The sequence below is a fragment of the Aotus nancymaae genome, unplaced genomic scaffold, assembly GCF_030222135.1.
Source record: "Aotus nancymaae isolate 86718 unplaced genomic scaffold, 86718_ANA_hifiasm-v0.15.2.pri h1tg000075l, whole genome shotgun sequence".
In the NCBI taxonomy this organism is placed as follows: Eukaryota; Metazoa; Chordata; class Mammalia; order Primates; family Aotidae; genus Aotus; species Aotus nancymaae.
The window spans coordinates 4,159,382-4,184,935 of NW_026988490.1; the positions used below are offsets into that span (position 1 = coordinate 4,159,382).

Sequence of the window (25,554 nt, forward strand, 5' to 3'; positions counted from 1 at the left end):
GCTGGATATGAAATTCTGGGTTGGAAGTTCTTTTCTTTAAGGATGTTGAATATCGGCCCCCACTCTCTTCTGGCCTGTAGGGTTTCTGCTGAGAGATGTGCTGTGAGTCTGATGGGCTTCCCTTTGTGGGTAACCCGACCTTTCTCTCTGGCTGCCCTTAGTATTGTCTCCTTCATTTCAACCCTGGTGAATCTGACGATTATGTGCCTTGGGGTTGCTCTTCTAGAAGAGTATGTATCTTTGTGGTGTTCTCTGTATTTCCTGGACTTGAATATTGGCCTGCCTTGCTAGGTTGGGGAAGTTTTCCTGGATAATATCCTGAAGAGCATTTTCCAGCTTGGATACATTCTCTTCATCACATTCAGGTACACCTATCAAACGTAGATTAGGTCTTTTCACATAGTCCCATATTTCTTGTTGACTTTGTTCATTCCTTTTTACGCTGTTTTCTCTAATCTTGCCTTCTTGTTTTATTTCATCGAGTTGATCTTCGACCTCTGATATCCTTTCTTCTGCTTGGTCAATTCGCCTGTTGAAACTTGTGCATGCTTCGCGAAGTTCTCATGCTGTGTTTTTCAGCTCCCATCAGTTCACTCCTATTCCTCTCTAAGTTGTCCATTCTCGTTAGCATTTCGTCAAGTCTTTTTTCAAGGTTCTTAGTTTCTTTGCATTGGGTTCGAACATGTTCTTTTAGCTCGTGGAAGTTTCTTATTATCCACTTTCTGAAAGCTGATTCTGTCATTTCATCACACTCATTCTCCATCCAGTCTTGTTCCCTTGCTGGTGAGGAGTTGTGCTCCCTTGGAGGAGGAGAGGTGTTGTGGTTTCTGGTGTTTTCATCCTTTTTGCACTGGTTTCTTCCCATCTTTGTGGATTTATCCACCTATCGACTTTGTAGTTGCTGTCTTTCTGATTTTGGTAATTTTAAGTCTGCGGCAGCAGAACTCATAAACCCCTTTTTTCTTTCCCCAGGTGTTCTGTCCCGGGGAGTTAGGGCTGTATGATTTTCCGCTGTCTTGCTGCCGTTTTTCCTGCCCACAAGGTGGCAGCCTAGTCACACTCAGCCTGCAGAGGCTTCGCTGAGCTGCTGTGGGCTCCGCCCAGCTTCCGTGTGAACTTCCCTGCAGTCCTGTTTATATGGGTGTAGTTAGAACTGCTTCCGCTATGTTGGCCCGCCCCTGTAGTGACGGAGTCTCTGTAGTGGCGGGTTGCCTTGGTTTTTGCAAATTGCCCTGGGAAGTGCAGGGTGTTTTCGTAATGGAGGACGCCCCTCCTCCACAGAGCTGGACCATCCCGGGTTCAGTTGTGTTTCCCGTGGCGCGTTTTTGCCCGGGAATCTCCTGGCTTGACTCCCCGTTTCAGCTCCCCTTGCTGGCTTAGAGGGGACTCAGTCTCACTCACTCTGCACATGGAGCCGCTGCCCCGGGGAGGTCAAGCGGCCGCGCCGGTCAAACCAGCGGCGCTGGCGACCCGTGGGGCTCCTCCGCCTGTGAATCCCCTGGTCTGTGGGCAGTAAAAATCCATCTGGAAATGCGGCGTCCACTCACCCTCTGCACTTTCTCTTGGAGCTGCAATCCTGAGTTCCTCCTAACCGGCCATCTTGGATCGATCCCTCTCTTTTTAGTTATAAATTTTGAATTAGATTCTGTGTTTTTGGAGAGATTTTCCATACGTGGTGGTAGTGTTTTTAATCTTGGTAAATATGGATTATTTGTCTATTTTATCATGTTTGTCGGAAAGCTATACCGAGAACATTTCAATGTTTTAAAGGCTTTCACTCTCCGATGACTTGTGTGAAAGACGACGTACATACTAAAACGGGAATACCTGTCTTTTTTTCTATTGGAATTTTCAGGAGGGAATTCTGTGCAATCTGAAAAGATTGATGGAGGTTACAGTAATTGCTTTCTACATCGCTTTTGTTAAGCAGTGAAAATTAGACCCACTTGGAGATTTAGACCTGGACACACTGAGTTTTTGAACACTCTCAAAGTACAATTTGGGAAAGGGCAGGTGAAATGAGGCTTCTTCCAACCTCCCCCTTCCCTCCTCAGCTTGGTTAACAGGCAAACACCAAAATATGGTAATAGCTGGTAATTTACAGAACGTTGGTTATCACATTTGATAATTATATGTTAAGGTTGTACAATATGTGTATGTCAGAGTTAGGGGTAGTAGGTCATAGAGTCTCATGAAAAATACAACTTCTATATAATCTTCTGAGTAGCGAGATGGTAACTGTTACGACGGTTATGAATTGTCCAGGCAGTAGGGCCGGTATATGTCTTCAGTCATGTTTTTACGCCTGCAATCCAGGAAACAGTGTAAATGGATGTTTCCTGAAACAGCCATAGTCGCCTGCCAACATGCCCAGCTAATTTTTGTATTTTTAGTGGAGACAGGGTTTCACCATCTTGGCCAGGCTGATCTTGAACTCCTGACCTCGTGATCCACCTGCCTCAGTTTCCCAAAGTGCTGGGATTACAGGCGTGAGCTACCGTGCCTGGCCGAGATTTATCATCTCTGTGTGCTGGTAACAATTCTAGCCTTCTCTTTTAGCTACTTTGAAATATACAATACGTATTTGCTAACATATTGCAAATACCTCGCACCATTGCACTCCAAGCCTGAGCTAACTATGGTGACCGTACTCTGCTATAGAACGTTAGAACTTACTGTTTCTAACTGTATGTTTGTACCCGTTAACCAGCCTCTCTTCCTCACCCCCATCCCTTCCCAGCCTCTGAAACCTGTCATTGTATTCTTTGTTTCCATGAGGTCAACTTTTTTTTTGTTGTCGTTGTTGTTTTTAGCTCCCACATGTTTGTGAGAATGTGTGATGTTTTTCTTCCTATGGCTGGCCTGGCTTATTTCACTTAACATAATGACCTGCAGCTTCATCCATGTTGCTGCAAACAACGTGATTTCATGGTTTTTTCTGGCGGAATAGCATTCCATCGTGTATATATGCCACGCTTTCCTTGCCTGCTCATTGTTGGATACTTGGGTTGATTCCATATCTTTGCTGTTGTCAATAGCGCTGTGATAAACATGTGAGTGTATACTGATTTGATATACCGATTTCTTTTATGTTGATTAAATAGCCAGTAGTGGGATGGCTGGATCAAGTAGTGGTTTTGTTTTTAGTATTTTGAGAAATCTCCATACTGGTTTTCATAACGACGTTACTAATTTCCAGTCCCGCCTCAGTGTGTAAGAGTTCCCTTTCCTCCGCATCATGTCAGCATCCGCTGTTTGTATTTTTAAGAATAGTTATCCTAGCTGTGGTGAGGTGGTAGGTATCTCGTTGTAGTTTTGATTGGCACTTACCTGGTGATTACTGATGTGATCATTTTTTCATATATCAGTTGGCCATTTGTATGTTTTTTGATGTCCTTTGCCCGTTTTTTAGTGGGATTATTTGTTGTTTTTCATCGTTGGTTATTTGAGCTCGTTACGTATTCTGGATTTTAGTCCTTTGTCGTGAACAGTTTGCACACATCGTTTCCCATTCAGCAGGTTGTCTCTTTGCTCTGTCGTTTGTTTCCTTTGCTGTGCAGAAGCTTATTGAAAGAGATGGATGGAGCATGGTGGCTCACGCCTGTAATCCCAGCACTTTGGGAGGCTGAAGCGGGTGGATTACCCGAGATCGGGAGTTTGAGACCAGCCCGGCCAACGTAGTGAAACCCCATGTTTACAAATAATGGCGAAAAATTAGCTGGGTGAGATGATGGGCGTCTCCTGGTTTCAAGCAATTCTCCTGCCTCAGCCTCCCAAGTAGCTGGGACTACAGGAGCATGCCACTATGCCTGGATCATTATTTTTTTCTTTTTTTTTTTTTTGGTAGGAGTTTTGCTCTTGCCGCCCAGGCTGGAGTGCAATGGCGCCATCTGGGCTCACTGCAACCTCTGCCTCCCAGGTTCAAGTGATTATCCTGCCTCGGCCTCTCGAGCAGCTGGGATTAGCCCAGCTAATTTATTTTTATTTTTATTTTTGAGGTGGAGTTTTGCCGTTGTTGCCCAGGCTTGAGTACAATGGTGATATCCCGGCTCACTGCAACATCCACCTCTTGGGTTCAAATCTGTGTCTGCATCAATTCCACACAAGAGTTCCGTCATCATATGGGAAGGGAATCATAGGTGTGGGGGCCTCCATGCAGGACCCCGTGTGCCCCGAGGCCAGTCCCTGTGACAGCCGCAGCAAGGAGCATCTGCTTCCGCCAGTTGGACAAGATTCTTTCCTGACCAGAAACCAGCAGAAGGACTTCCCCTGCTCCCCACACACCGTCGTATCCCAAACACACCTGTGTGGACGGATGCCTCGACATCTCCCCTCGGCCCAGGGCCTGAGCTCTTCCTGATGAGGGTTAAGCAAGAGTGACCGCCTCTCCCCGTGTCCATGTTGCGGGCAGCTGCCTTCTCCTCAGCTCCCACGGGGCAGAACAAGAGCCAGCCAGCTCTCAACATCCCAGGATTTTCCAGGGATGCTGATAACTAAAGCAGTCGGGGCCTTGTGAGTGGTTGGTGGGAGGGATCAGGGTCTCCTCAGCATCCGTCAGTTCCTGGAGCATCTGAAGGGGCAGCCTACACCTGGAGGAAGGCGTGGGGCTGGCCCCCGTGGGTACCCAGTGCCTGGCATCTCCCAGGCCCTCTGTACTCCCTCACAGACCCCCTCCACTGAGCAGCACAGCCCTGAGGACAGAGGCAGCAGCCCGGAGAGCATTTCCAACACAACTGTCTTTATTCAGATTTACACATGAGCCCTCCAAGGTTTTGCTCCCCGCCCCCTACCCCTAGGCCCTCCCTTCCGGTTGAGCCACCCTCTCCCTCCCCTCCCTCCTGCCCCTTCCTTCCCCCACCCTCCCCCATCAAGCTAAGGCCCAGCAAGATCAGCACTGGGGGAGAAGTCTTTGCTTTCAGGCACCTGATGGCCTGAGGGTCCGAGAGTTGAGAGCCCCACCCTTGGGGATTGGCACCAGAGAGCCTGCCCTGTCCCTCTACTGACTACAATGCTGCATTTTCTTCCTCTTAGAGAGCAAGGGGTCACCCTTTCTCTTTTTAGACTGCGAGGGGCCACCCAGCCCCCAAGCCAGGGACTGCGCCCCAGAGACTCTGAGCCCAGGCCTTAGGTGGGGCATCTGAACAGGGGATGGGCCTCTGAAGAGAGCTCGCTTCTTGGACTTGGTGGCAGGAGCGGGTGCTGAGCTGAGGTCTCTTCTCTTTACAGATTGGGACTGAAGAGCTCCCTGGGGTTCCCACCCTTCTAGGCTGAGAAGGCCCGAGGCAGGGACAGGGCTCTGGGACAGCTTCCAGGGCCGCAGCCTGTAGTTGGTACCCACGGCAGAAACTATGCCAGGGATTTCCCTCTCCTCCTCACTTGACCCCTTAGACAGCCTGCGTGACTCCTGACAGCAGAGGCTCCAGGGAGACCCCAGGTGTCCTTGGTCCCCACACCTGGGCAGGTGGGTCTATGGTCCTGGGGAGGAGAGTCTGGCCGGGCAGCCCTCAGCCAGCGGGAATCCAGTCTCTCCAAAACCACAACAGGGTTTATGGACCTGACCATCCCAGTGCGCACCCTGCCTCGTCCCTGAGGGTCCCGGGAAGCCCTCTGGGGGGTGGGTCTGTGATCCTGGGAAGGAGAGTTTGGCCGGGCAGCCCTCGGCCTGTGAGAATCCAGCCTCTCCAAAAGCACAACAGGGTTTTTGGACCTGGCCATCCCAGTGCACACACTGCCTTGTCTCTGAGCGTCCCGGGCAGCCGTCTGGGGTGGGCAGGCCAGGCACATCTCTCTCTTCTCCTTGGCCCGCTGCAGACTTAGAAGAGATTGAGTCCAGCTGGGTGGTGCCATGACTAGGGACTGCCCTCTCACACCGTTCCTCCTTCAAGGATAGGAGGTGCTTCTCTGCTACCTGCGGGAGTAAAGGGGGCACTTAACTGGCTCTGCCTCAAGTGTGAACAGGGCCCAGGGTGGTGAAGACCAAGGCGCTTGGGCGGCAGGCAGGGAAGCCTGAGGCAGCTGGGCTTCCTGTCAAAGACAGAGGGTGTGGCTCCGCTGGGCATCCCGCTGGGCCTCACTGCAGTTTGCATCCTGACTCCCCTCCCTGGCTCCTCTCCATCCTACTCCATCTGAACCCGCACCTCCCCGCCTCGGAGTGGCTCCCCAAGAAGCCGAGCATCCCCCGCAGGGTGGGGTGGACAATCAGGTGGGGCTTCTGTGCCGGGTCCCTCCTGCCCCCAGGGTACCTGGGTTCCCCTCCCTCCCTGCTCTACCTGGGCAAGGGTGAGTCCTTCCTCCTGCTCCAGCTCCTGGCTTAGGGCCAAGAAATCCATGTGTGGATCTGGGGAAAGCAATTCTTCCGGGAATCGGGGGTGAATGACGGCCTCCACCTGGAAACAGAAGGGAGACGGTGTGAGCTTCCCGGGCAGGGAGTAACCTGGAGCCAAGGACACCTGGAGGAGATGCAGAAAGCAGTGAGCGCCCCGTCCCCACCCTTCTGGAGCTGTCTCATATCATGGCGACCACAGCTACACACACAGACCATAGACCTGGTAGCGTACACACATGCAGACAGAGACACACAAACCACACACAGACACACAAAGAGACCCACATATGGCACAGGAAAATGGACACAAGTAATTTCCACACTCCACACTCACGCCCACACAGACACAGAGTAACCGATCACAGACACAAAGACACAGACACAATCACATACACAGACAGTCAAATCGATGGCAACACACACAGCCATCTACTGCGGAGGAGCTAAGGAACAGAGCTTAATTCCAAGGACCTGTGAGTGCCACCCCCTCGAATTCTGCAGACTCCAGCACTTGAGGCTAGCCCACCTTGGTGATGAAGTCTTTCTGGGAACACAGATTGTCAGCGTAGCTCAGGACACCTGGGTCTAGAAGCATCCCGTCCCCTTCCTGCTTCACTTCGCCCTCTTCCCATTCTCCGTTGAGCTCCCCCATGGCCCCAACGGGAGGCCCCAGCAGCTCCTGTACGATGTCCACATACTCCTGCACCACTTCAGGGGGGATCTCCTCGGGGGCCTTGGTCTCCGCTGGCTGCTGCAGCCTGGGTGATGTCAGGTGGGCCTTGGTCTCCGCTGGCCGCTGGGGCCTGGGTGGTGGCAGGCAGGCAGGTGGGGCCTTGGGGCCGGCCTTGCTGGGAAGGTACACTGAGGCAGGGAGGGAGGAGGATGGGCGTGGTGAGGGCTGCTCCTCCTGCCTGCATCACACAGGGGAGGGCAGGGCTCAGGGAGCTGAAGTGGGTCCCAGCTGGGTCAGGACCACCTAAACCACAGCACCCCTGGAAGAGACGCCACAGGAGGGGCACATGTGAGACAGCATCCTTTTGGAGGAAGCTTGGAGTCACTGATATGCTGAGTACTCCACCCGCTCATCCCTGCTTCCTGGGCAGATTGTTGAGTTTTGGAATGGCGAGGGGAGAGAGTAGCTAGGAAACCTGACCAGGTGAATACCCACTTGATGAGCACGGGTCGCCCAGCCCCCCAGCTCCCCTGAGCTGTCTTGTTGGAAGGAACAAATCCCTCTCTTGAAGGGAGGCATGGGGTGTGGGGACAGTGGCCTCCCTCGGCCCCTCTGGACTTTGCCGTGGCTCCTGTGGGAATGTGGGAAGCCATACCTGGCTGCTTGACCACCTCAGGGGCCGACGGTCCCTGAGGTTCAAGCCTCGGCAGGGCTGGAGGAGGCAGGCACTGGGGCCCCTTCATCCACTGCGACTTCTGAATCTGCATCTCCTCCTCAGCCTCAAACTCCAGGAACCTGGGGTGAAGAAGGTGTAGGCCATCCTGAGAGGGTCCAGGCCGTCTGCCCCCAGGATCAGGCAGCAGCCGATGGCAGGGATGGGAAGGCATGCCTCAGGCAGGCTGTCCAGGCCCTCCTTGGGGCCCATCCCCCAGTCCCAGAGGGAACTACTCCCAGAGTTCTGGGCTCTCCCTCCCTCACCCGGCCCCTGCAGAGCCCATGGCATCAACAGGGCTTTCTGACTTAAGTCAGGGCCACGAGGCCCAGGAGGGCACCAGGGGTGGGGTTTATGGCAGAAGGTGTCCATGATGTTGCCCAGTTGCATGAGTCCTGAGGTTGGGACTGTGGGTCCCTGAAGGATAACCCAGGAAGATGAAGCGTGGGAGACCCCGGTCGGGAGGAAGCAAAAGCTGGGTGCAAAAGACAGGGCCCCTTTCCCCTGAGGCTGCTGTCTTTCTGTCTTAAGGGAAGGGACTACGAGGAGCAAAGGCGGGCAGGCCAGAGATGGGTCTCATGGTGTCCTGGACGCTGGTCTCTCCTGACCCAGTGCAGGTTTCTCCAATCCTGGCCAGGCTGGGATGGGCGAAAACCGACTTCTGGCCACTGCTGTGAAGAGAGTGCACCCCGCTCTGTCTATAGTCCCCAGCGCCCCTTCTCCCCATCCTCACAGCTGGCAGTGATCTCCTTTGGGCTGTGATGCTGGCTCCTCCGTCCCTGACCCTTAGTGTCTGGCAGGGGTTGGCCCGAGGCCAAGCAGGGCGTGGCTTCCCACCAGGGCCGGATAGAGACCCCAGAGCACTCTAGGAGGGAGGAGCAGCTTCCTGAGGGAGCCAGGGGCCCAGGAGGGCCTTCGTTTGTCCACACCCTCCTCATGCTCCACACTGAGAAGCCACCATGGCCATCCGGCTTCTGTCACCCTCTGTCACCCTGCCATGTGGGCTCTGCCCCTGCACCCCAGACTCACTTTCCCGCCATCTAGTAGAAGATCATCCGGTCAAACGTGCTCGTGTGCTGCCATTCCTGCACGGCTCGCCACAGTCCCTCCTCCAGGATCATGGTGGGCTTCCGCCGGGCCAGGGATCTGAGAACTGGGCTGTAAGGCAGTGCAGTCAGTCCCAGTCCATAAGCCCACCCTCCGTCCCAAGCCCACTGGTCCCAACACCCGGCCCCTGTCCCCCCCCCACATGTCCTGCCATCTGTCCCTGTCCTGTTCTCCCCCACGTGGGCAGGATATGCCCCCAAGATCAGTCATCAACACAAGCCACCGGCTGGTCTCTCCAACTGCCCCTCGAGTCCTCAGTGTTACAGTGTTGACAAATGAACTCAGTCAGTACTATGTGTGGAACATGAGTGTCCCCAGCATTCCTGTGCTGAAGCCCTAATCCGTCCGTGGTGTGTCAGTTCTTGGAGTTAATCAGGGTTAGAGCAGGTCATGAGGGTGAGTTCCCATCATGGCATCCGAGCCCCGATAAGGGCAGGAGGAGACACCAGGGCTCTCCCTCTCACCCGCAAGAGGACACAGCCAGAGGCAGCCCTCTCCACCCAGGACACCAATATGCTGTTGCTTTGATCTGGTACTTCCGATCTCTGGAACTGGGAGACGTGAGTGTGTCCTGATAAAGCACCCAGTCTATAGGATTAGTTATGGCGGAGCCCGAGCTGACTGAGACAGCGCACCCACAGAATGACCGGGGAGCGAGGGTTAACATGCAGGTTCCAAGGCCCCAGGACTGAGCATTTAACCAGCTTCCTGGAGACTCTGGAGCAAGGCAGCCCCTGGGGATGCAGCCTCAGAGTCCTGGAGACGAGTAGAAACCAGAACTAAAGCAGAACGGCATCGAAGCCCACTCCACGCCAAGCCTGTGAGCCTGGGGCAACTCTACTCCACGAATCAGGGTCCCCAGTGCACTGGGACTCAGCTCCAAGGGAGAATGCAACCAGTTCCAGGATGCAGGGGCAGCAAGATTTTTTGGGACAAAGATGGGGCCTCCTTACACCTACACCCTGGGCAGGGGACTTGCCTAGGGGAGTGGCTAGTGTGTTGCCTGGTCGATGTGCTCAAGCTCCCGTGGAGTACGGGTTTGCTCATCAGCGGGGGACACAGGATCACGGAGGCACCGCAGGATGGAGAGAGGCAGAACTGGGACTGAATCGACAAACTCTCAGATGCTGGCATTGCTGCCTCAGTCACCACAGTCCGTGGCCCTGGGCTGCTGGGCTCGTGGTGCCCTCAGAGCCATCACTGGAGCCCGTGGCTTTGGGGAACACTGTCCTAGATAGCCTAGTCCTGATAACGATAGCAGTAGGGACAGTAATCATTAACAGTTATCATGTAACGTGTCCCAGCATGTGCCGGGCACTGTGCTGTGTGCCTCATGTGTGAGCTCAAGTCACCTCTTCACCATCCTCTGAATGAAGGAACGTCGTCCCTTTTTCTAGAAGGGATCGAGGGCAAAGCTGCAAATACCTGCCCAGTAAGGATTGGCTGGACTCACGGGACAGTGAGGGGCAGGGGAGATGAGGCCCCTGAGAGTCTGTCCTGAGTGGCAGCCAGATGAATGTTGCCGAAAATGTGCCCTTCCATAGCTCAACCTGTCGCCTTCAAGACTACCCTGCAAGCTCCCCCGAACAGCGTGACCTTCCGTCCATCCAGCAGCCTCTTTATGGGTGAGCTTCAGGGTGAGCTCCGGTGCCCCGAGGACACTCACATGAAGAAACAGGAAAGCGCTTCCGTGTTCGGACTCTGGGGAAGGTGCCTCCGGGCCAGGGGCTTGTAGTGCTGCCAGAGTCGGAAGTTCTCATACACGCCCTGGGGGTTGCAGGAGTTGTCCGGCGGGGCCTTCGCCTGGGAGGGAGCCAGGCTGCCCTCTCCATGAACCCCTTGTGACCATGGACGAGCATTCCCTGGAGCCATGATGGGGCCCAGCTGGGGAGCAGGTGGTGGTGCTGGAGGAGGAAGGCCCTGGGACCAGCCTCCGTCACAGGCCTGGGTGCCCCCAATGATGTGGGCAGCCATAGCGGGCACCACAGGGACAGCTGCCAGGGGTGAGGGAAGTGGACATGCCACTCCCTCACAGATGGCACCTGGAGCCTGCCAGACGAGGGGAGCCTGAGGTAGGACCAAGGTCTGTGCCTGAGGGGCCTTCACAGGCCCCACTTCTGTCTTCATCTGGACAAGGACGTTGGAAGCCCGGGCCCAATTGAGGCCTTGGCCATCCTGTCCTGCCACCAGAGGGGTCCTGGGGAAGGCAGACAGCACCGGAGGGCCGCCTGGAGGAACCACTGCCGTCACGAGTTGCGGCCCATCTGCTGGGCCAGGAGCAGGTGTGGCAAAGGACAGAGCCGTGAACACTGGCATGGAGGCGCCAGGGTTCTTGGTGACACCCGGTTCCAGCTCTGGGCATGCTGTGGAGATGAAGGAAAGAGGTGAATGAGCTGGGGTCTCCAGGTCTGCCCTAGTCACTGGGGAATCAGAGGGGTGTCGTACAACTGAGGGCATGTGACAGGGAAACTGCAGCTTGCAAGTGTCCCTGATTGTGCATCGCATGCTCTGTTCCTCCGTAGGAGGGTCCCTTCACTAGAGAGCCTGGCAGTTAACCCAGATTGCACCACTGCATTCTAGCCTGGGTGACAGAGCAAGACTCCGTCTTGAAAAAGAAACAATGAAAGAAAACCACTGGATGGAAATCTCTCCCAAGCCAGCACCCTGTGAGCCCTGAAGAGAACCCATATGCATCACACCCAGTGTGCAAGTGATTGTTCTGGCACCATGCCCAGCAAGTGCTAAACATGGGTCAGAGTCAGGCGACACTTTCCTCAGTGCTCGGTGGTCTTGGCTGCCACTCAGGAAGCTCCGTTGCCAGGGAGCAGGTCTGAGAAGCAGTGGTGGAGTTCCCTGAGATACTATCATTGCACAGCCAGCAAGAGCGGCACACGATTAGAGCACAGCCAGCAAGCGGTGAGCAGTGGGGCTGTCGGGGGGGAGGGGGGGTGTCTGGAGATTTTCACAGCTGCTGGTCATGTTACGGTAGGTCGTGGGACAACGAGCCCATCTCTGGTCCTTTTCCTTTGAGCTCCCAATAACTGAATAGAGTGACCAACCAAGAACCAGAGGTTCTTGGGCCACAGGCCAGGTGTGGCAAAGTTGTCTGGAGCTCATCCCTGTTCGCTAGGACTTCATGCAGTCTCCAGTCAAGGGGAACAGGGATACAGCACATGCACCTCATCAGTCAGGACACACATCCTAACTTGAATAATAATAATAATAAGAGGACCATCTTCCTCTTTGTGTGCTACTCTCCTTCCTCTACTGAAAAGGAAAGCAGTCTTTCCAGACCTTTCCACTGAGAACCAGCAAGAGTCCACACCCGTCCCCTGTTCATGAGGTAGTAGACATGGAATAGAGGCAAATTGTTGATCTCCACAGAAACACAAAGTGCAGAGGACAGGCCGTGAGCTAGCAGACAAGAGGAAGTGGGTCTGAAGACCTGCGCTTCCACAAAAGGACGAACAATTCAGAACAACCTGGGAAGCCCAGGCCGTGTTGCCTGAACTTCCCCACTGCCCCCACCCCTGTTAAAGCCAACAGCTACCTGAACTGACTGAGAAGCCACCTCTGGGGAGCGAGCTGAGAGGCTGCGGCAGTTACAGTAGCCCCAGGCTCGCCCACCCAGAGGCTGTCACTGCATGCTCTGTCACAGCCATCACACCCAACAGTCGTCTCCTCACTCCTCCCTAAGATCTAGAAAAGTCCAGTCCAAATCCCTCTGAACACTATGGAAGGGCACCGTCCAGCTGCCCGAAGACCTAACACAGGGCTCAGGCTTGCCCGCCATCTTCATTGGGCCACCGGCACAACACGATCCCACCACTCCCTACAAACACACGGTGACGTGACCTGTCCCCCTCTAGAAAGAATCAGTACATCCACTCCATCCTTTCCCCTACACGGTGTATTCTCCCAGGCATCTTGGTCCACCTCCAAGGAGCCGTCCTCCCTAACCACAGACTCAGGGTGCCATGGCCCTCTCCAGGTGTGATGTCTTTGGGGACATCCAGTGCTCCCTCCGTCCTCGACACTAGCCCTATCAGCTGTCCCTGGGGCAGTGTCAAATTTGAATTCCCAAGGATTTGAAACATGACAGAGACTTGGATAATGCCCCTGTCCCTACAGACTCACCTCCATTTGAAGCCATCCCCTCAGGCTGGGTGCTGATCACCGCTGTCTGACAGTTTCCACAGTGAGAAAAGTCAAGAGCAGGACCCAGAGAGTGACCTGCCTCTACAGATTCTCCTGAGTTCAGGTAGGTCCGGTAAAATTTGAAAGTAAAGCAGTTTAGAACTTAGGACCCCAGACATTCTGCAGAGGGGGAGGGGCAGTGCAGCAGGTACTGGAAGGGGTGGGGGACATTCTGTGAAGGGCTCCAGCCAATAGGAAAGAACTGAGATTCCCTTCCAGCTGGAGGGCAGCAGCGCAGACTGTGTGCACCTCTTCAGGCAACTTTTTTTTTTTTTTTTTTTTCCCTTGGGACGGAGTTTCGCTCTTGTTACCCAGGCTGAAGTGCAATGGCACGATCTCGGCTCACTGCAACCTCTACCTCCTGGGTTCAGGCAATTCTCCTGCCTCAGCCTCCTGAGTAGCTGGGATTACAGGCACGCGCCACCATGTCCAGCTAATTTTCTTTTTGTATTTTTAGTAGAGACGGGGTTTCACCATGTTGACCGGGACGGTCTCCATATCTTGACCTCGTGATCCACCCGCCTTGACCTCCCAAAGTGCTGGCATTACAGGCGTGAGCACCTGCACCCAGCTAAGAGCACTAATTCCTAACTCCCCCTGTGTTTGGGGCCCAAGGTGGGTTTGCAGTTTGAAGTCTGCTGAGGTGAGCCTCTTCTCTAGGAGATGGGGGCTCCTTCCCTTCCTCCACATCCCATTTCTTTTTTTTTTTTTTTTTTTTGGAGACAGGGTCTCCCTCTGTCAGCCAGGCTGGAATGCGGTGACGTGATCTCAGCTCACTGCAACCTCTGCCTTCCGGCTTCAAATGATTCTCCTCCCTCAGCCTCCCAAGAAGCTGGAATCGCAGGCATGTGCCACGATGCCCGGCTACATTTTGTAGTTTTAGTAGAGACGAAGTTTCACCATGTTGGCCAGGCTGGTCTTGAACTCCTAACCTCGGGCCTTGGCCTCTGAAAGTGCTGGGATTACAGGCGTGAGCCACTATGCCCTGCCCCTCTGGGTCCCATTTCTGAGAGGAGACCCCAGGTCCATCTGGAACATTCCTCAGATCTGAAACTGTCAACAGGCTAATTTAGTCCTTAAAAATCTTACATAATACCAAGCACAGTGGCTCACGCCTGTAATCCCAGCACTATGGGAGGCCAAGATGGGTGGATCACCTGATGTCGGAAGTTGAAGACCAGCCTGGCCAACATGGTGAAACCTCTTTCTACCAAACATACAAAAATTAGCTGGGCGTGGTTGCGTGTGCCTGTAATCCTAGCTACTTGGGAAGCTGAGGCAGGAGAATCGCCTGAACCTGAAGGCAGAGGTTGCAGTGAGCTGAGATTGCGCCACTGCACTCCAGCCTGGGCAACAGAGCAAGACTGCATCTCTAAAAGAAAGAAAGAAAGAAAGAAAGAAAGAAAAAAAAAAAAGTAGGAACAGAATGGCAATTTTCCTGCTGATGGGACAATATCCAGACTCAAATGTGGCTACAGAAGCCATCTTCCTCCTAACTGTTGAAAGCAGAGCTCTCCCATCAGAGAAGTAGCTTAGAGCCTGATTTATTTTAATTTAATTTAATTTTATTTTATTTTATAGGGACGGGTTTCTCCATGTTGGTTAGGTCGGTCTTGAACTCCCTACCTCAGGTGATCTGCCTACCTCGGCATCACAAAATGCTGGGATTACAGGTGTGCGCTACCATGCCTGGCCTTATTTAATTTTATTTTTTTATTTTATTATATTTTTTTAAATAAATTTTTTAGGAGCTTTCCGGCAAAAAAACGGAAAGGCTGCTAGACAAATTCTAAAAGAGCTGTAACACTTTTTATTTTATTTTGAGACAGAATCTCACTCTGTCCCCCAGGCTGGAGTGCAGTGGTGCAATCTCGGCTCACTGCAACCTCCGCCTCCCTGGTTCAAGGCATTCTCCTGCCTCAGCCTCCCGAGTAGCAGGGTCTACAGGTGCCCGCCACCACGCCTGGCTAATTTTCCTACTTTTAGTAGAGACGGGGTTTCACCATGTTGGCCAGGCTGGTCTCGAACTCTTGACCTCGTGATCCGCCCACCACGGCCTCCCAAGGTGCTGGGATGACAGGCATGAGCCATGGCGCGGCCAGACCCTCCCGTTTAACGGTATGAGAGGGGAATGAAGGGGATGGCAGAGGACTGGCGATGTGTGTTATGAAGCGGATTTCTGTTTCCACTAGGTGGTGCTGTTGGCTTAGGAATACCACGCGCTGGTCAGAGCATGAGCAAGTTTAGGTGAAATGACCGGGACGCAGGTGGAGTGGTTTTAAGGAGCAGAGTTGATTAGGCCAGAAAGGAGGAGGGGAGAAGAAAAGAGCTCCTGGCTACAGAGACATAGGGGGATTCTGATAACGAGAAACCCTGTCCAGGTGCGCTGCCTCACGCCTGTCATCCCAGCACTTTGGGATGCCGAGGTGGGTAGATCACCTGAGGTCACGAGTTCAAGACCAGCCTGGCCAACATGGTGCAAAACCTCGTTTCTACTAAAAATACAAAAAAAAATATAGCCTGGTGTGGTGGTGTGCACCTGTAATCCCAGCTACTTGGGAGGCTGAGGCAGGAGGATCGCTGGAACCCAAGATCGTGCCACTGCACTCCAGCCTGGGCAACACAGCGAGACGTCATCTCAAAACAGAACAAAACACAAAAACGTGTTTTCCATGTTTTTTTTTTTTTTTTTTTTTTTGTGACAGAGTCTCACACCATCACCAGGCGCCAGGCTGGAGTACAGTGGTGTGACCTTGACTCACTGAAACTTCCGCCTCCCGGGTTCAAGATATTCTGCCTCAGCCTCCTGAGTAGCTGGGAAAACAGGTGCTCACCACCAGGCCCAGCTAAGTTTTTTGTATTTTCACTAGAGACGGGGTTTCACCATGTTGGCCAGGCTGGTCTCGATCTCTTGACCTCGTGATCCGCCCGCCTCGGCCTCGCAGAGTGCTGGGATTACAGGCGTGAGGCACCGTGCCTGGCCTTGTTTCCTTGTTTTATAAGCCTGGGAACCTTCATCAGAGAGATTTCCCACACCAGGGCTCGATACCCCAACAGATGGAGGCGGAGCCCCTGTGGGGGCCAGGCTGGCAGGTGCAGGACCTGGGCCCCCCCAGGCAGTGCGTTACGTGGCTCTGACACACCCAGAATTTAGGCCCCCGTGCCTGGTAGACCCCACAGCTGGGAGACCCCACGGAATCACCTGTGGGGACCTTTTCACTGTCCTAGGCTGGAGGGTTTAATGTATGATCTCAGGGTGGGGGCTCCCCAGAAGGCAAGAGACATGCTGCAGTCACCCCAGGAAAGAGGCTTTGTGAACTCCTTGTTGGGGTGGGGGTTGCCCTGGGTGGCTCTGGACCTCCTGTTTCTCTCTCTCTCTCTCTCTCTCTCTCTCTCTCTCTCTCTCTCTCTCTCTCTCTCTCTGTCTGTCTGTCTCTCTCTCTCTCTCTTCTCTCTCTCCCTCTCTCCCTCTCTCTCCTCTCTCTCTCTTTCGGTTCCATATGCATGGAAAGAAAGAGAACTCTTCTGCTACACTGTTGGGTTCTGCAACCGGGGCCCTGCAAATTAAACTGTGGGAAGGAAAAAAGAATTCCTCCTCAAAGTTTTGTTTCTTGTTTAGGAAAGATCCATAAATGTTAGGAATAATCGTTTTAAACACTTCCTTCAAAAGCCTTCTTGCCTTTTTGCTAGAAGCCCTATCCTAAGTAGCTGTTAGACATGCCGTGCTCACAGGCACGTAGTACATTCTATGTCCTTGTATTTTAACGGAGATATCTGTGCTGGACGTGCTCACAGGCATGTCCCTGCTCTGCATGGCTTTCACCTGTTTAGAAAAGTCTTAAGTTATCAGCCAGTCGGGTTTTAGTTTAGATGGTGAGGTCTGGCTCCAGCCAACGGAGATGAGACACAGCAGTAAGGACGACCCCAAATGTGTCAGGGAGAAATGTGTATGTTTTCCTTTGTTCATTGTACTCTTCGTGCCACGACGGCTAGTGGGAGTACCCTTTCTGCAGGAACTTAGCTAATTTTTGCATTTTCAGTAGAGATGGGGTTTCAACATGTTGGCCAGGCTGGTCTTGAACTCCTAGCTTCGTGATCCGCCCGCCTCGGCCTCCCAAAGTGCTAGGATGACAGACAGGAGCCACTGTGCCTGCCAACAGCACAAATTTCACCACGGAAAACCTCTTTTCCTCTTCTTCTTCCTCAGGTTGCTTCCCAGGGTTCACCTCTGATGGTCGGTCAGGCGAGTGCTTCCAGCAGCTTCTCAGGCCTGCGCTGCAGAAATGCGAATGAGGACTGGATGTCGGCGCTGTGTCCCCAGCGCTGGGATGTGCCCCTCCACCACCTCTCCATCCCAGGTGAGGGTGGGAGGGGCAGGGGCTATTGCCCCTGTGTTCCCCAGTGGAGGTGCCAGCTGTAGGAGCAATCCTGGGTGTAGGGAAATCCCACAAAGCCCGCTGATGCGGACACACATATATGCACAGTGCACACGTGCGCGTATACATACACACATAGGCATGGGTGTGCGCACACATACGTGCACACAGGTACTCATGTATACATGCACACACGCAGGTATGCACACATGCACATGTGCACATATGTACATGCACACGTATACACACACACAGACACAGGCTCATGTGCATAGAAGAATGCACACATGAGCACACATGTATACACATGTATATACACACAGATTGGTGTGCACATATGCACACATATATATACACATACACATATGCACATAGGCATGAGTATCCGAAGACATGCATGCAAGTACACGCACATATGCATGCCTGTGCTCATGTACATATGCACACACACAAGTATGCACACATGCTCATAAGTACACAAGCACACACATGTACATGTGCATCGAATGAGCACATATGTATACACATGTATGTACTCACATGTATATCCACACAGGTACACATGCACACATGTATACACACAGGCACACATAAACAGGTACACATGTACACATGCACACATTTAATACATAGCATGCACAGGCACACATAGGTATGCACAAACATGCACATGTGCACATAGGCACACGCCCACACATGCATATACACACATGCCCACGCATATACACACATACACATGTGTACTGTGTGGGTCTGTTCTCACGCTGCTAATAAAGGCATACCTGCAGCCAGGCATGGTGGATCCCAGCCTGTCATCCCAGCACTTTGGGAGGCTGAGGCGGGTGGGTCACCTGAGGTCAGGAGTTCGAGACCAGCCTGATCAACGTGGAGAAACCCCGTCTCTACTAAAAACACAAAATTAACTAGGCGTGGTGGCCCATGCCTGTAATCCCAGCTACTCGGGAGACTGAGGCAGGCGAATCACTTCAACCCGGGCGGCGGAGGTTGTGATGAGCCAAGATTGCCCCATTGCACTCCAGCCTGGTCAACAAGAGCAAAACTCCATCTCAAACTAATAATTCCTTATTCTCGCATTGCCACCCCAGTCTCAGTCAACCACAAATCCACATTGTGTCACTGTGGATTTCTCTGTTCTCCACATTTTATGTTAATGTAATCTTAGGATATGTGGTCTTTCATATCTGGCTTCTTAACATCCTCAAGGTTCATCCACGTTGCAGCCTATGTCAGAGCCTCGTTCCTTTTTCATGGCTGAGTAATGTTCCACAGCACGAGGGGACAACACTGTTTATCTACTCATCCGTCAACAGACACCTGGACTGTTTCCACGTTTTCCCTACAGCTGAAGGTGTGGTCCATCTGTGCAATGTTTACGCTGGGGGCTTTAACCATAGGCATTGAGGGTCAGAAATTAAAAATACATTCAGGCCCGGCGCGGTGGCTCACACCTCTAATCCCTGCACTTTGGGAGGCTGAGGCGGGAGGATCACTTGAGCCCAGGAGTTTGAGACCAGCCTCGGCAACATAGTGAGACTCTATCTCTGCGAATATACTTGTATATATTTATGTGTATATATTTATAGGTGTGTTTATGTATATATATTTACATATGTTATTTACATATAATTATATATGTATCTTATGTTTATATATGTATATTTGCATGTTATATGCCGATAGCATGCATATTTATATACACGTTTACATATTATATGTATATATGTTCTCACATTTACGTACATATATTTGTATGTTATATGTACATGTATTCATATATATTTATGTTACGTATACATACATTCAAATATATTTATATACATATATTTAACATACGTTTATACGTATTTAAATGTATATATATATTTAAGAAATAACACCTATGTTTCACAGGCAGGAAATGGAGGTGCCCAGCCCTTGGTCAGACTGCACAAAGGTCCCCATAAAGGTCTGTGTTTCCTGCGGCCACCGTAACCAGTGACCACACATTATGAGGCCACAAACGACCGAAATTTACTCTCTCCCACCTCTGGATACAGGAGTCTGACATCAAGTTGTGGGCAGGACCACACCCCCTCCTGAGGCTCTGGTGGGAGGCTGCTCCCCTCCTCTCACAGCTCCTGGGGGCTCCAGGTGTCCTGGGCTCGTGGCCCCATCACTCCAGCTCTGCGTCCATCTTCATGAGGTCTTCTCTGTGTCTCTGTTTCCTCCTGTCTTTTTTTTTTTTTGAGACAGAGTTTTGCTCTGTCACCCAGGTTGCAGTGCAATGGTGCGATCTCAGCTCCCCGCGACCACCCCGTCCTGGGTTCAAGTGATTCTCCTGCCTCAGCCCCCTGAGTAGCTGGGACTGCAGGCACCCGCCACCACGTCCAGCGAATTTTTGTACTTTTAATAGAGACGGGGTTTCACCATGTTGGTCAGGATGGTCTCAATCTCTCGACCTTGTGATCCACCTGCCTCGGTCTCCCAGAGTGCTGGGATTACAGGTGTGAGCCACCGCGCCCAGGCTGTCTGTCTCTGGATTTGTGACGTGCCCTACTCAAGCATGACCTCACTTGAACTTAATGACATCCCAGGAGACCCTGTTTCCATACAGGTCTTGTCCTGAGGTTCCAGTGGACGTGAGTTTCTGGGGACAGCATCCACCCAGCCCCGCCATGCCTGTGCCTGCGCTGTAAACATGATGCTGAGGGATGCACAGCGGGTGGCGGGGATGGGGCCGATGGGTGACGTGCCTGCATGTGCTCTGCCCGCAGGGAGCTACGACACCATGACGTACTGACTCAACAAGAAGTCACCCATTTCCCAGGAGGAGTCCCGGCTGCTGCAGCTGCTCAACAAGGCGTTCCCCTGCATCACGCGCACCGTGGTGCTGAAATGGTCCGTCACCCAGGTAGGCTCTGCACCCCGTGATGCTGATGTGCTCCCTGTCCCAGGTAGGGACTGAGTGATGCTGACATGGCCCCTCTCCCAGATAGGGTATGAGTGATGCTGACACAGTCCCTCTCCCAGGTAGGATGTGAGTGATGCTGAGATGCTCCCTCTCCCAGGTAGGGTGTAAGTGATGCTGATATGATCCCTGCCCCACGTAGAGTGTCAGTGATGCTTAGATGCTCCCTGTCACAGGTAGGGTGTCAGTGATGCTGAGATGCTCCCTGACCCAGGTAGGATGTCAGTGATGCTGAGATGCTCCCTGATCCAGGTAGGGACTGAGTGATGCTGACACAGTCCCTGTCCCAGGTAGGGTGTGAGTGATGCTGAGATGCTCCCTCTCCCAGGTAGGGTGTCAGTGATGCTGATATGATCCATGTCCCAGGTAGGGTGTCAGTGATGCTGAGATGCTCCCTGTCCCACGTAGGGTGTCAGTGATGCTGAGATGCTCCCTGTCCCAGGTAGGATGTCAGTGATGCTGAGATGCTCCCTGAGCCAGGTAGGGAGTGAGTGATGCTGACATAGTCCCTCTCCCAGGTAGGGTGTGAGTGATATTGAGATACTCCCTGTCCCAGGAAAGGACTGAGTGATGCTGCCACAGTCCCTCTCCCAGGTAGGGTGTGAGTAATGCTGAGATGGTCCCTGTCCCAGGTAGGGTGTGAGTGATATTGAGATGCTCCTTGTCCCAGGTAGGGTGTCAGTGATGCTGAGATTCTCCCTGTCCCAGGTAGTGTGTCAGTGATGCTGAGATTCTCCCTGTCCCAGGTAGTGTGTCAGTGATGCTGAGATGCTCCCTGTCCCAGGTAGGGTGTCAGTGATGCTGAGATGCTCCCTGACCCAGGTCGGGACTTTGTGATGCTGACATAGTCCGTCTCCCAGGTAGGGTGTGAGTGATATTGAGATACTCCCTGTCCCAAGAAGGGACTGAGTGATGCTGCCACAGTCCCTGTCCCAGGTAGGGTGTGAGTAATGCTGAGATGGTCCCTGTCCCAGGTAGGGTGTGAGTGATATTGAGATGCTCCTTGTCCCAGGTAGGGTGTCAGTGATGCTGAGATGCTCCCTGTCCCACGTAGGGTGTCAGTGATGCTGAGATTCTCCCTGTCCCAGGTAGTGTGTCAGTGATTCTTAGATGCTCCCTGTCCCACACAGGGTGTCAGTGATGCTGACATGGTCCCTCTCCCAGGTAGGGTGTCAGTGATGCTGACATGGTCCCTCTCCCATGTAGGGTGTCACTGATACTGAGGTGTTCCCTGTCCCAGGTAGGGACTGAGTGATGCTGACATGGTTCCTCTCCCAGGTAGGGTGCCAGTGATACTGAGATGCTCCCTCTCACAGGTAGGGTGTGAGTGATGCTGAGATGCTCCCTGCCCCAGGTAGGGTGTCAGTGGTGCTGAGATGCTCCCTGTCCCAGGTAGGGTGTCAGTGATACTGACATGGTCCTTCTCCCAGGTAGGGTGTGAGTGACGCGGACATGGTTTCTGTCCCAAGTGTGGACTGAGTGATGCTGAGATGCTCACTCTCCCACGAAGGGTGTTAGTGACGCTGATATGCGTAGGATGTGAGTGATGCTGACGTGGTCCCTCTTCCAGGTAGGGTGTGAGTCGTGCTGACATGGTCCCACTCCCAGGTAGGGTGTTAGTGATGCTGTGATGCTCCCTGTCCCAGGTCGGGACTGAGTGATGCTGACATGGTCCCTCTCCCAGGTAGGGTGTGAGTCATGCTGTCATGGTCTCTCTTCCAGGTAGGGTGTCAGTGATGCTGACATGGTCCCTCTCCCAGGTCGGGTGTGAGTCATGCTGACATGGTCCCTGTCCCAGGTAGGGTGTTAGTGATGCTGTGATGCTCCCTGTCCCAGGTCGGGACTGAGTGATGCTGACATGGTCCCTCTCCCAGGTAGGGTGTGAGTCATGCTGTCATGGTCTCTCTTCCAGGTAGGGTGTCAGTGATGCTGACATGGTCCCTCTCCCAGGTAGGGTGTGAGTGTTGCTGATATTGTCATTACCCAGGTAGGGTCTGCAGCCCGTGATGCTGAAATGCTCCGTCACTCAGGTAAGGTCTGAGTGAGTCCCCAGGAGCTCCGGAGGCAGAGTGTGGCTGCACATTTGCAGGGAGACAGGATTAAACACAGAACCTCTGCCCACCCAGAGCCCCCTCCCCAAAGGAAGAAGAGTGGGTCATCATGTTGCTACGTTGTATTATGTTAAGTTGTTTTCGAGATGGAATTTCGCTCTGTGGCCCAGGCTGGAGTGTAGTGGCTCGATCTCGGCTCACTGCAACCTCCGCCTCCTGGGTTCAAGTAGTTATGTGCCTCAGCCTCCCAAGTAGCCTGGATTGCAGGCGTGCACCACCACACCCAGCTGATTTTTGTATTTTTTAGTAGAGACAGAGTTTCACCATCTTGCCCAGGCTGGTCTCGAAATCCTGACCTCATGATCCACCGACCTCAGCCTCCCAAAGGTCCTGGGATTACAGACATGAGCCATGGCACCTGGCCTCTTTTCTTTCTTGCATTTTTATTTGTTTATTTATTTTTCTTCTGAGATGGAATATTGCTCCGTTCCCCAGGCGGGAGTGCAATGGCATGATCTCAGCTCACTGTAACCTCCGCCTCCCAGGTTCAAGTGGTTCTCTCCTACGTCAGCCTCCTGAGTAGCTGGGACTACACCCACCTAGCATTCTTTTGGTATTTTTAGTAGAGATTGGGTTTTAGCATGTTGACAAGGCTGATTTTGAACTCCTGACCTCATGTGATCCACCCGCCTCGTCCTCCCAAAGTGCCAGGATTACAGATGTGAGCCACTGCACCCAGCCTGCATTTATTTTCTTGGGAATATGGCCTTGTTCTGTCATCCAGGCTGGAGTACATGGTGCGATCAGAGCTCACTGCAGCCTCCACCTTCCCAGTTGACACGATCCTCCTGCCTCAGCCTCCTGAGTAGCTGGGATTATGGGCATGTGCCATCATGCCTGGCTACCTTTCTTTAATTTTTAAATTTTTTTTTTTATACAGACGGAGTTTTGCTATGTTGCCCAGGCTGGTCTCGAACTCCTGACCTCAGGTGATCCTCCAACCTCGGCCTCCCAAAGTGCTGGGATTACAGGCGTGAGTCATGGTACCCGGCCGGTTTTGGCTTTTTAAATTAATATTTTGTGTAGAGGATATAGCACGACACTCTTTCAACTTTTTTGTTTCTTTTGGAGACGGAGTCTCTCTCTGTCTGTAGGCTGGAGTGCCATTGCTCACTACAACCTCCGCCTCCTGGGTTCAAGTGATTCTCCTGCCTCAGCCTCCCGAGTATCTGGAATTACAGGCATCCACCACCACACGTGGTTGTTTTTTGTATTTTTGTAGAGACGGGGTTTCTTCATGTTGGCCAGGCTGGTCTTGAACTTCTGACCTCGTGATCCACCCACCTCGGCCTCCCAAAGTGCTGGGATTACAGGCCTGAGCCGTCGCACCCAGCCCCTCTTTCACCTTTTTATGGTAATAATTTTGCCACTCCTAGCCACGCACGGAGGTTCATGTCTGTAATCCCAGTACTTTGGGAGGCCGAGGCAGGTGGATCACCTGAGGTCAGAAGTTCGAGACCAGCCTGACCAACACGGCGAAACCCCGTCTCTATTAAAAATAGAAAAATTAGCCAGGCGTGGTGGCAGGTGCCTGTAATCCCAGCTACTCGGGAGGGTGAGGCAGGAGAATCGCTTGAACCTGGAGGGTGGAGGTTGCAGGGAGCCGAGATCATGCCACTGCAATCCAGCCTGGATGAGAGAACGAGACTCCATCTGAAGAAAATAAAAGAAACCAGCCTGTGCAACATGTGACAGCCCCTCTGCCCACAGGTGCTGGACATCATGGAGCAGCTGGATGCTGGTGTGCGATACTTAGACTTGCAGATTGCCCTCATGCTGGACGGCTCTGAGAAGAACCTGCAGTTTGTTCACATGGTATACACCATGGCACTGGTGGAGGTACGACCAGGCTGGGGGGATGCCCGGGGAGTGCTCAGGAGGTGGCCGGCCTCCCATGGGGAACCAGACTGCCATGGGGACAGGAGGTTCCTGACCTTTAGTGGGATGACGATGTCAGCTTCAGGGCCAGACAAGAGACCAGGAGTTGCTGACGTCTGCTGATCTGTTAGGAGCACTTACATTTTTTTCTTTTGGAGATGGAATGTCGCTCTGTCACCCAGGCTGGAGTGCAGTGGCTCAATCTCGGCTCACTACAACCTCCGCCCGCCAGGTTCAAACGATTCTCCTGCTTCACCCTCCCAAGTACCCGGGATTACAGGCACCCACCACCACACCCGGCTAATTTTCATATTTTTAGTAGAGATGGGGTTTCACCAGGTTGGCCAGGCTGGTCTCGAACTCTTGACCTCAGGTGATCCGCCTGCCTCAGCCTCTCAAAATGCTGGGATTACAGGCGTGAGCCACCACACCTGGCATTCGGGGGGTTCTTGACCGATGTGAATTTCTTCATTTCTTTTTGTTTTCCTTCTACTTTTTTGAGACAGAGTCTTGCTCTGTCGCCCAGGCTGCAGTACAGTGGCGCAATCTCAGCTCACTGCAACGTCTTCCTTCCTCTTCAAGCAATTCTCCTGCCTCAGCCTCTGGAGTAGCTGGGATTATAAGCATGCACCACCACGCCGGGCTAATTTTTTGTATTTTTAGTAGAGATGGGTTTTTACGGTATTAGCCAGGATGGTCTTGATCTCCTGACCTCGTGATCCATCCACCTTGGCCTCCCAAAGTCCTAGGATTATAGGCGTGAGCCACTGTACCTGGCTTACGGGGACTTCTGCACCAGTGTGCGTTTCTGAGCTTGCTTGGGTTTCTCCTGCATTTTTCACCAGTTACTTTGGCTACCTCTCGTCCCCCGGGCTTTGTCAGGCTGTCTGCACTTTTTTTTTTTGAGACGGAGTCTTGCTCTGTTGCCCAGGCTGGAAAGCAATTGCACCATCTCGGCTCACTGCAACCTCCGCCTCCCGGGTTCAAGCGATTCTTCCGCCTCAGCCTCCCGAGTAGCTGGGATTACAGGTGCCCGCCATCATGCCCAGCTAATTTTTGTATTTTTAATAGAGATGGGGTTTCTCCAGCTTGACCCAGCTGGTCTCAAACTGCTAAGCTCAGGGGATCTGCCCGCCTCGGCCTCCCAAAGTGCCAGGATGACAGGCGTGAGCGTCCGTGTCCAGCCCTCTTGGTCTTTTGCACAACG

The 25,554-nt window shown here is 52.9% G+C and overlaps 1 non-coding gene and 2 pseudogenes across 1 annotated transcript; 1 reads left to right on the forward strand and 2 right to left on the reverse strand.

The window, feature by feature from the left end:
* Window positions 1-4,946: 4,946 nt before the first annotated feature.
* LOC135268127 (NUT family member 2G-like) lies at window positions 4,947-16,759 on the reverse strand (annotated as a pseudogene).
* The window catches only part of LOC135271093 (PI-PLC X domain-containing protein 1-like), a 37,503-nt pseudogene continuing 21,128 nt past the window's right edge, over window positions 9,180-25,554 (forward strand).
* On the reverse strand, window positions 14,761-14,823 carry LOC135271164 (U7 small nuclear RNA). The gene has a single exon (XR_010339269.1). It is a non-coding gene; the product is annotated as a U7 small nuclear RNA (small nuclear RNA).